Source organism: Eretmochelys imbricata, chromosome 4, assembly GCF_965152235.1.
Source record: "Eretmochelys imbricata isolate rEreImb1 chromosome 4, rEreImb1.hap1, whole genome shotgun sequence".
In the NCBI taxonomy this organism is placed as follows: Eukaryota; Metazoa; Chordata; order Testudines; family Cheloniidae; genus Eretmochelys; species Eretmochelys imbricata.
This window is the reverse complement of record NC_135575.1, coordinates 47,422,726-47,434,991: the sequence shown is the minus strand read 5'-3', so window position 1 is coordinate 47,434,991 and position 12,266 is coordinate 47,422,726.

Sequence of the window (12,266 nt, the reverse complement as noted above, 5' to 3'; positions counted from 1 at the left end):
ACGCGGCTGGGCGTGGGGACCAGAAGGAGACTCAGCCGCCACTCCGGCATCTTCCCCAGAGCTTGCATTCTTAACACAGTGGCCAGAGGGGAGCATCAACCGCGGCGCCGGAGCCGGGCAGCCTTCCCGCCGGCTCTCCCGCGCCTGGGGGAGCAGAAAGGGGAACAACGGCCGCCAGCTCCCGCTGCCATAGCAGCGGCGGCAGTCACTTCCCCTCCTCCCGCCTGACAGTCCTAAGCGGCCGCAAAGAGATGCTCCCCGCCGTGGGCAGTCACAGTCCCCACACAGAAGACTCGCTTCCCTTTGGGGGTGCTCCGCCCCACAAGCGGGCACTAGGGCCCTGAGCACCAGTGACTACTAGGATCCCATGGGACAACTGAAGCGAGATGGCAACAGATGTGCAGGACAGGGAGGAAACGAAAGGGGCCCACACACACTCTGAGGGCCGTGGCCAAGCTGTTTACAAGGGCACTTAGCTGGCCAAACAGTGACGCACAGAAACCTTCCCTGTCCCTGCAGCTAGGGACGCTCAGCGATGGCACACGGACAACACCCTGCCCCTAAAGGGCTGAGCCCAACTGCAACAGCTGGCGCATCCCAATCACCTTTTCACTTCCTAGGGTTCTAACAATGTCCCTTCATCACTACAGTTGATCTGGCTACAACACAGTTAAAGAGACAACCTTGCTAACTCGTCCCCTGGCTCAGTGTTACATATTTTATCCTAAGGCTTGTTTGCCCTGAGAGTATGTCTTCCGTATACTTCCTGTCACTTGTATGTGACCAATGAGGTAGTATTAGTGTTGACTGGGATGTATGGTATTACCCCATAGCTAGGACCCATAGCTAGCAAGAGAAGACTGTCACCAGAATATGACCCACCCGTTCAGTGTGAGATTTTCTATGGGAAAGTATGTTATGGTCTCGGGCCCTAATTTGCAAAGTACCTATACATCGACCTCGAACTTCCAACACCATGACTCTCCAGTCCACACAAAACTCTGATTGACCACAACCAGAATCACAGGCATGTTCTGTCTGCTGAGTCACGACACGAGAAGCGGCTTCCAGTACAGACTGGTAGCAGAGTAACTTCAAAATACTCCAAAATCTTGGTCTTTGCCTTCTCCTTGATTTACCCAAGGATACACCACTGAGTGGCCAGAGACTGACTGCAGCAATAGGTGCTTCTGAAACTCATGCAATTAACGGTGAAGTAACAAGCGTCTGCTGCACTGCAGCCAGCTGGCCACGGGGCTTGCAGTCACTGGGAGACAGAAGCTGCAGGATTCATGCGAGGTCTGGACAGGAGAGCACCCAGGCGGTAGAAACCATCTGCCTGGTAGTTTGGTCTGAGATCAGGTTGCACCAGAAATACTAAGCTGGGGGAGAGAGCAGGGGTTGCCTAGGAGCAGACAGTGCTATTGAATTCGCCACACTTGCCACCTGCCAGTGTTCAGGCTGCCAGGAGATGATGGGCATGACCGGGGCAGAGGACACCCTATCCGTGTCCTCCTCCCCAGTCGCGCTTACTGCGCCGGGGCGCCTCCTGGGAGGCCTTAGGCCCTGAGCCAGCACAACACAACCAAGGGAAAAATTCACGCCCGGCGCGGGGGGGCGGGGGTGCTGGGGGGGGAGGAGGAGGCACTACCCCAGCAGGTAGCAGGAGGGGGCGGGGCGGCTGCTCGGAACTTCCCGTCCCGGAGGAATTGGTCGGGTCCTGCCCCTCTCCGCTCAGGAGAATGGTGGGGTCTCGGCCCCACCCCCACGCGGGGGATGGTCGGGTCCGCACCTCTATCTTCTCTCCGATGCAGGTCGCCATGGTGCCGGCCGGTCGCTCGCTCCTCCCGCGTCCTCTCTATGATTTCCCCTCCGAAGCGCGGCTCCGGCGCCCCATTATGGCCGCGTCCTCCGGCCGCCGTGCCCCAGGCCGCTCCTTCTCCGCTCCAGGGCCTGGCGGGAACCTCTCTCCCCCCACACCACCATTTTGAAAAATCGCGCCGTTAACCCTCCGAGAGCGAGGCCACGGCTGACGTAATCACGCTGGCGCGGAAGCACCAGTAGCTCCATGTTGGGAATAATAGAGGTAGCACATGCGCAGTTGACTGATTACTCGTGCCCAAATAAACACATGTATGATTGCTGCGCATGTGCGATATGGAACGCAGACCCAAGCCAGGGCGGTCTGGACCCATCTGCAGGCTGATTCAAGAACGTTGAATTGGATGGAGCCACACTCCTGAGTTGTGAGGGCTCTTTTTCATTCAGTATTGTTAGAACCTGGTTAACTTGACCAGATAAAAAGAAAAGGAGTACTTGTGGCACCTTAGAGACTAACCAATTTATTTGAGCATGAGCTTTCGTGAGCTACAGCTCACTTCATCAGATGTATACCGTGGAAACTGCAGCAGACTTTATATATACACAGAGAATATGAAACAATACCTCCTCCCACCCCACTGTCCTGCTGGTAATAGCTTATCTAAAGTAATCGTCAGGTTAGGCCATTTCCAGCACAAATCCAGGTTTTCTCACCCTCCACCCCCCCACACAAATTCACTCTCCTGCTGGTGATAGCCCATCCAAAGTGACAACTCTTTACACTATGTGCATGATAATGAAGTTAGGCCATTTCCTGCACAAATCCAGGTTCTCTCACTCCCTCACCCCCCTCCAAAAACCACCCCCATACACACACAGACTCACTCTCCTGCTGGTAATAGCTCGTCTAAACTGACCACTCTCCAAGTTTAAATACAAGTTAAACCAGAACATCTGGGGGGAGGGGGGGGTAGGAAAAAACAAGAGGAAATAGGCTACCTTGCATAATGACTTAGCCACTCCCAGTCTCTATTTAAGCCTAAATTAATAGTATCCAATTTGCAAATGAATTCCAATTCAGCAGTTTCTCGCTGGAGTCTGGATTTGAAATTTTTTTGTTTTAAGATAGCGACCTTCATGTCTGTGATTGCGTGACCAGAGAGATTGAAGTGTTCTCCGACTGGTTTATGAATGTTATAATTCTTGACATCTGATTTGTGTCCATTTATTCTTTTACGTAGAGACTGTCCAGTTTGACCAATGTACATGGCAGAGGGGCATTGCTGGCACATGATGGCATAAATCACATTGGTGGATGTGCAGGTGAACGAGCCTCTGATAGTGTGGCTGATGTTATTAGGCCCTGTGATGGTGTCCCCTGAATAGATATGTGGGCACAATTGGCAACGGGCTTTGTTGCAAGGATAAGTTCCTGGGTTAGTGGTTCTGTTGTGTGGTATGTGGTTGTTGGTGAGTATTTGCTTCAGGTTGCGGGGCTGTCTGTAGGCAAGGACTGGCCTGTCTCCCAAGATTTGTGAGAGTGTTGGGTCATCCTTTAGGATAGGTTGTAGATCCTTAATAATGCGTTGGAGGGGTTTTAGTTGGGGGCTGAAGGTGACGGCTAGTGGCGTTCTGTTATTTTCTTTGTTAGGCCTGTCCTGTAGTAGGTAACTTCTGGGAACTCTTCTGGCCCTATCAATCTGTTTCTTTACTTCCGCAGGTGGGTACTGTAGTTGTAAGAAAGCTTGACAGAGATCTTGTTGGTGTTTGTCTCTGTCTGAGGGGTTGGAGCAAATGCGGTTGTATCGCAGAGCTCGGCTGTAGACGATGGATCGTGTGGTGTGGTCAGGGTGAAAGCTGGAGGCATGCAGGTAGGAATAGCGGTCAGTAGGTTTCCGGTATAGGGTGGTGTTTATGTGACCATTGTTTATTAGCACTGTAGTGTCCAGGAAGTGGATCTCAACGCTTCCTCAGCTCTCATCCCCTAAAGCCCCTACTCTACTTGCGCTATATTGATGACATCTTCATCATCTGGACCCATGGAAAAGAAGCCCTTGAGGAATTCCACCATGATTTCAACAATTTCCATCCCACCATCAACCTCAGCCTGGTCCAGTCCACACAAGAGATCCACTTCCTGGACACTACAGTGCTAATAAACAATGGTCACATAAACACCACCCTATACCGGAAACCTACTGACCGCTATTCCTACCTGCATGCCTCCAGCTTTCACCCTGACCACACCACACGATCCATCGTCTACAGCCAAGCTCTGCGATACAACCGCATTTGCTCCAACCCCTCAGACAGAGACAAACACCTACAAGATCTCTGTCAAGCTTTCTTACAACTACAGTACCCACCTGCGGAAGTAAAGAAACAGATTGATAGGGCCAGAAGAGTTCCCAGAAGTTACCTACTACAGGACAGGCCTAACAAAGAAAATAACAGAACGCCACTAGCCGTCACCTTCAGCCCCCAACTAAAACCCCTCCAACGCATTATTAAGGATATACAACCTATCCTAAAGGATGACCCAACACTCTCACAAATCTTGGGAGACAGGCCAGTCCTTGCCTACAGACAGCCCCCCAACCTGAAGCAAATACTCACCAACAACCACATACCACACATCAGAACCACTAACCCAGGAACTTATCCTTGCAACAAAGCCCGTTGCCAATTGTGCCCACATATCTATTCAGGGGACACCATCACAGGGCCTAATAACATCAGCCACACTATCAGAGGCTCGTTCACCTGCACATCCACCAATGTGATTTATGCCATCATGTGCCAGCAATGCCCCTCTGCCATGTACATTGGTCAAACTGGACAGTCTCTACGTAAAAGAATAAATGGACACAAATCAGATGTCAAGAATTATAACATTCATAAACCAGTCGGAGAACACTTCAATCTCTCTGGTCACGCAATCACAGACATGAAGGTCGCTATCTTAAAACAAAAAAACTTCAAATCCAGACTCCAGCGAGAAACTGCTGAATTGGAATTCATTTGCAAATTGGATACTATTAATTTAGGCTTAAATAGAGACTGGGAGTGGCTAAGTCATTATGCAAGGTAGCCTATTTCCTCTTGTTTTTTCCTACCCCCCCCTCCCCCCAGATGTTCTGGTTTAACTTGGATTTAAACTTGGAGAGTGGTCAGTTTGGACGAGCTATTACCAGCAGGAGAGTGAGTCTGTGTGTGTATGGGGGTGGTTTTTGGAGGGGGGTGAGGGAGTGAGAGAACCTGGATTTGTGCAGGAAATGGCCTAACTTCATTATCATGCACATTGTGTAAAGAGTTGTCACTTTGGATGGGCTATCACCAGCAGGAGAGTGAATTTGTGTGGGGGGGTGGAGGGTGAGAAAACCTGGATTTGTGCTGGAAATGGCCTAACCTGACGATTACTTTAGATAAGCTATTACCAGCAGGACAGTGGGGTGGGAGGAGGTATTGTTTCATATTCTCTGTGTATATATAAAGTCTGCTGCAGTTTCCACGGTATACATCTGATGAAGTGAGCTGTAGCTCACGAAAGCTCATGCTCAAATAAATTGGTTAGTCTCTAAGGTGCCACAAGTACTCCTTTTCTTTTTGCGAATACAGACTAACACGGCTGTTACTCTGAAACTTGACCAGATAAGTTTAGATCCTGAGTCATTCAGATCTGAATCTGAACTCTCCTAAAGTTGGGAGGTGGGACAAGGAATTCATATCTTTCATTCCAGTGTGGACCTTTCCCTAATAACAAAGCACCGTTTATTAATAAAAAAAAGAAAAGGAGTACTTGTGGCACCTTAGTGACTAACAAATTTATTTGAGCATGAGCTTTTGTGAGCTACAGCTCACTTCATCAGATGCATTCAGTGGAAAATACAGTGGGGAGATTTATATACATAGAGAAGATGAAACAATGGGTATTACCATACACACTGTAACCAGAGTGATCACTTAAGGTGACCTATGGCCAGCAGGAGAGCCGGGAGGCGGAACCTTTTGTAGTGATAATCAAGGTGGGCCATTTCCAGCAGTTGACAAGAACGTCTGAGGAACAGTGGGGGGGTGGGGATAAACATGGGGAAATAGTTTTATTTTGTGTAATGACCCATCCACTCCCAGTCTCTATTCAAGCCTGAGTTAATTGTATCCAGTTTGCAAATTAATTCCAATTCAGCAGTCTCTCGTTGGAGTCTGTTTTTGAAGTTTTTTTGTTGAAGTATTGCCACTTTTATGTCTGTAATCGAGTGACCAGAGAGATTGAAGTGTTCTCCAACTGGTTTTTGAATGTTATAATTCTTGACGTCTGATTTGTGTCCATTTATTCTTTTACATAGAGACTGTCCAGTTTGACCAATGTACATGGCAGAGGGGCATTGCTGGCACATGATGGCATATATCACATTGGTAGATGTGCGGGTGAACGAGCCTCTCATTAGTAATTACTGCTGCAGGGATGGTCCCCGACTGTGGAATGAACTTCTCAGAGGAACTAAGAACTATCCCGAACCCAGTAGTGCATCTCTCACAGATTTATCCTGAGTCATGGGCTTTTGGATCCTGCAGGGACAGCTCTCCCAATGACTGAAAAGGTAATATATACTCCCACAGTTTTCAGGGCTGCCCAGCATGTAGCAAGAGGAGCAACCTGTGAATGTTGAAGGAGCAGGAGCTGATGCAACTACTGCCTCAGCAGCAGCCCCTAGTCTCCCTGCTCCTGAAAGAGTACCTGCCAGGTCCCAACTCTTGGTCCGGGTTTAAGAAGTGCAGGCCCCAGGACTAGGGGGGCTTAGGAAATACAATCTGGAAGCAACTGTGGTTTGGGGAAGTGTTCCCAGGCCCAGAGCCCTGTAGGGGAGGGAGTGGCAAGAGTCAGGGAGTGTTGCTTCATGCCAAAGCTAAACTAATCCCATATTGTTTTCACTGTGATATTATCACTTATATGAGTGGTTGATATCAGTTGTTGAATAGAAACACTCATAAATCAGTTTTGAAATATTATAGTTACTTTCAACACTTACTTTTTGTAATATTTAATTGAAGGAGATTAGACTCTGCTCCCTAAAGCTGCTGGTACTGGGTAGGTGCACCTTAGTTAACATTGATTAGTTATTTCATACTTTGTGAATATGTCATATGTTCTTTGCTCATATGTAATGTAACATATTTCACTTTTCCTGTTGCGTACAATACCTACTTTTCTCTAAAATCCCCTCTCCTGACATATTCCTTTTTACCCTGTTCAGCAACATCCAGAAAACAGAGTTAATGTAAAGTTTGTTAATATGTATATGTGTACCTCATCAATCCTAAAAAGTGTTATACATTCTATGTGCAAGTGGATCATGATGCATTAATTAGGTCCGTGGTTCTCATACTATTTATTATCCAGCCCTTCTTTTATCAAAGGAAATAAACTAGGAAGGGACAGAGTCACAACAGCAATAGGAAATAGATGGGAGTCCCCTATTATAGGGGTGAAGAGAGGACAAGAGGAGGCTCCAACTGGGCAGCCTGGGGAAGGCGTGCATTTCAACCTGAAATCATCACACATACATTGGCAGAGGAATAGAGGGGCGTTAAAAAGACAAACTAAAAACATGATTATATGGTTTTCTAAAATCTCATGATGCCTCATGTTTTGTTCTTTTGAGGTGGTCTGACTCATGATTTTTCATCTCTTCTTGTTGGCAATACTTCAAAGCTCACCACCTTCCTCTTCAAGTATATGGCACAAATCTTTGATCTTGCCTTCTCTAATATAAACACAAAACAGCATGTACATAATTATTAAAAGAAAAACCCTACCTTAACACTGTGCTGCACAGACAGTTTCCACTGGAGTAAGGATTGAGACAGAGAATGAACCACAGATGAGAGTTATTAGTTATGTTGCTTAATGCACTACTGGAAAGTACCCAGTTACTATGGTGATCAGGGCTGTCTGTCGAAGACTCTATATGGAACAGAATAAAATTAATAATTTGATAGCAGCATAAGTTTACACATTACTTTGTAAATAGAGTAACACAAATTCCCTCCCTTTCATCATTATATCCCATAAACCTGAAACATTAAATGTCTGAATATGAACAGAAATTAGGACAATGAATTGGTTGTTCAGAGAAAATGGACAATCAATTGTCTGGTTTCAGAGTAACAGCCGTGTTAGTCTGTATTCGCAAAAAGAAAAGGAGTCCTTGTGGCACCTTAGAGACTAACCAATTTATTTGAGCATGAGCTTTCGTGAGCTACAGCTCACTTCATCAGATACATACCGTGGAAACTGCAGCAGACTTTATATATACACAGAGAATATGAAACAATACCTCCTCCCACCCCACTGTCCTGCTGGTAATAGCTTATCTAAAGTAATCGTCAGGTTAGGCCATTTCCAGCACAAATCCAGGTTTTCTCACCCTCCACCCCCCCACACAAATTCACCCTCCTGCTGGTGATAGCCCATCCAAAGTGACAACTCTTTACACAATGTGCATGATAATGAAGTTAGGCCATTTCCTGCACAAATCCAGGTTCTCTCACTCCCTCACCCCCCTCCAAAAACCCACCCCCATACACACACAGACTCACTCTCCTGCTGGTAATAGCTCGTCCAAACTGACCACTCTCCAAGTTTAAATCCAAGTTAAACCAGAACATCTGGGCGGGGGGGAGGAAGGAAAAAACAAGAGGAAATAGGCTACCTTGCATAATGACTTAGCCACTCCCAGTCTCTATTTAAGCCTAAATTAATAGTATCCAATTTGCAAATGAATTCCAATTCAGCAGTTTCTCGCTGGAGTCTGGATTTGAAGTTTTTTTGTTTTAAGATAGCGACCTTCATGTCTGTGATTGCGTGACCAGAGAGATTGAAGTGTTCTCCGACTGGTTTATGAATGTTATAATTCTTGACATCTGATTTGTGTCCATTTATTCTTTTACGTAGAGACTGTCCAGTTTGACCAATGTACATGGCAGAGGGGCATTGCTGGCCTAATCTGACGATTACTTTAGATAAGCTATTACCAGCAGGACAGTGGGGTGGGAGGAGGTATTGTTTCATATTCTCTGTGTATATATAAAGTCTGCTGCAGTTTCCACGGTATGTATCTGATGAAGTGAGCTGTAGCTCACGAAAGCTCATGCTCAAATAAATTGGTTAGTCTCTAAGGTGCCACAAGGACTCCTTTTCTTTTTAATCAATTGTCTGTGTGCTAGTTTATGATGAGTAGATATGGAAAAGCCTCCCGATCATATGTTTCAAAAAGGAGTGAATAAATCACCACATAAAATGCACATTATAAGAAAATGGTCCTTCAAGGACCCTCTATATTCTTACATCTAGAAATATGATGTTTCTATTGTGGTGATCACAGTATGGTGATTTGTGACATTTATCATCCGATTGTATTACTTTTATAAAATATGGGCATGAGTTTGCTGATGTTTTATAATTATTAGGAAAGTGACAAGCTTACATTATTGGTTAGCACCAAACATAATACAGAAGGTTAGTTCTCTCTCTGCAGACATACCTAATTTAATGTTAATGAAAGGTATTTGTGTGCCCTGAGCAGGGCTTAAAGTAGATTAAAGCAGAAGGGGGAGTTCTCATCACATCTTCCAAGAATGAGGGAGAGCCGTGTGGGAGTACTGCTTACCCAACCAGAGAAAGGAGGGGATTGGAAGGTTCCTTCTGTTCTGCTTTTAGCAGAAGAGGTGAACTGCACTTCCTTCCATTCCCCTTACGTCAGCTCTGAGGAGAGAATGTATTGCTACTATAATATTATTGCATGGTGAAACCAGTAGCAACTTTCTTGGTTTTTGGAACCACCTCAGCATTCTCACAGTTGTATTGATTACGGTTCTACATCATTATTAAAATATCATTTCACTTAAAGCAGTAGATTTTTGATAGTTCCTTGAATGATCCTTTAAGATAGTCTTACTATATTCACATTTCTATAACTCCTTCCCTTCAAAGATTTCAGCATTGCACACACATTATTTAATCACAGTTCTCATGAAAGCCACGTATATATCATTATCCCTATTTTACACCTGGAGAAACTGAGACACATAAAAGTTAAGTTACTCTCCCTAGGTCACACGTCCATCTGTGCCAAAGAGGCTGATGCATTTGTACTGGATTGTAGTTTGGTTTGCTGACAGATTTCAAGCTGTCATGTAAGTTCAACAGGACGCCTTTAGGATCCTGAGAGGTGGCGTTACACGGTCCTACATTGCCAGCAACAAAAGGTGGGAGAATATAAGCCACGGAAGAGTGGTGAGAAATGGTATGAGGGCTCTTCTGAAAAGGGTGTAGCACAAAAGGGAGAGTACGTCTGTGACATTATCTGATTAAAATATGACCATATGGATAGTTGTTGCAACCACTATTCTATATTTGCAGCAAATCTTGTACAAGGGTTATCAAGTGAGGTGTCTATGAAAAGGTTATGTTTTGTTGGTTATGATTATGCTATCTGTATGCATGTATACTTGGATTTCAGATGTTTTCTCCTGGGATAACGCCCACAAGGTAATGCCCAGCACATCTTGGAGGAACTATTCAAATTAAGAAAAGGAGTACTTGTGGCACCTTAGAGACTAACCAATTTATTTGAGCATGAGCTTTCGTGAGCTATAGCTCACTTCATCGGATGCATACTATGGAAACTGCAGAAGACATTATATACACAGAGACCATGAAACAATACCTCCTCCCACCCCACTCTCCTGCTGGTAATAGCTTATCTAAAGTGATCATCAAGTTGGGCCATTTCCAACACAAATCCAGGTTTGTCACCCTCCGCCCCCCCTCCCCCACAAACTCACTCTCCTGCTGGTAATAGCCCATCCAAAGTGACCACTCTCTTTAAAATGTGTATGATAATCAAGGTGGGCCATTTCCAGCACAAATACAGGTTTTCTCATCTCCCCACCCCCATACACACACAAACTCACTCTCCTGCTGGCAATAGCTCATCCAAACTGACCACTCTCCTTACAATGTGCATGATAATCAGGGTGGGCCATTTCCAGCATAAATCCAAGTTTAACCAGAACGTGGGGGGGGGGGGGGAATTTGTGCTGGAAATGGCCCAACTTGATGATCACTTTAGATAAGCTATTACCAGCAGGAGAGTGGGGTGGGAGGAGGTATTGTTTCATGGTCTCTGTGTATATAATGTCTTCTGCAGTTTCCACAGTATGCATCCGATGAAGTGAGCTGTAGCTCACGAAAGCTCATGCTCAAATAAATTGGTTAGTCTCTAAGGTGCCACAAGTACTCCTTTTCTTTTTGCGAATACAGACTAACACGGCTGTTACTCTGAAACCTGTCATTATGCAAGGCACTGCATTTAGCCGTATGGAGTGGAAATCTATCAACTGCATGAAAAAACTTGTACAGATACAGACAGCCATCATCTTCCTTTCCAAATGCAAACAGATGGACATTGTACCAAAAGGACTGAAGGTAAATAATCCATTACAATCTACATACCACAGAGACTATGCTGACAGCCTGTGCCACACGCTCTCAAAGAAACTGCAGAATCACCTGATCAACATCCTCTACAGCAAACAGGGAAAGATTAAGAATGAGCTCTCAAAAATGGATACTCTCATAAAAAACCAACCTTCCACACAAACTTCCTCTTGGCTGGATTTTACTAAAACTAGACAAGCCATTTACAACGCACACTTTGCTTCTCTACAAAAGAAAAAGGACACTAAACTTTCTAAACTACTACATGCTACAAGGGGCCACAGCAATGGTTCCCTCAACCCACCCAGCAATATTGTTAACCTATCCAACTATACTCTCAGCCCAGCAGAAGCAGCTGTCTTATCTCGGGGCCTCTCCTTCTGCCCCTCCACCTCCACGAACATGATACAGTTCTGTGGTGACCTAGAATCCTATTTTCGACGTCTCCGACTCAAGGAATATTTCCAAAATACCTCTGAACAGCATACTAATCCACAGAGGCCTCCCTACCAACATTACAAAAAGAAGGATTCTAGGTGGACTCCTCCTGAAGGTCGAAACAGCAGACTGGACTTCTACATAGACTGCTTCCGCCGACGTGCACGGGCTGAAATTGTGGAAGAGCAGCATCGCTTGCCCCGTAACCTCAGCCGTGCAGAACACAATGCCACCTACAGCCTCAGAAACAACTCTGACATCATAATCAAAAAGACTGACAAAGGAGGTGCTCTTGTCATCATGAATAGGTCAGAATATGAACAAGAGGCTGCTCGGCAGCTCTCCAACACCACTTTCTACAAGCCATTACCCTATGATCCCACTGAGAGTTACCAAAAGAAACTACAGCATTTGCTCAAGAAACTTCCTGAAAAAGCACAAGATCAAATCCGCACAGACACACCCCTGGAACCCCGACCTGGGATATTCTATCTACTACCCAAGA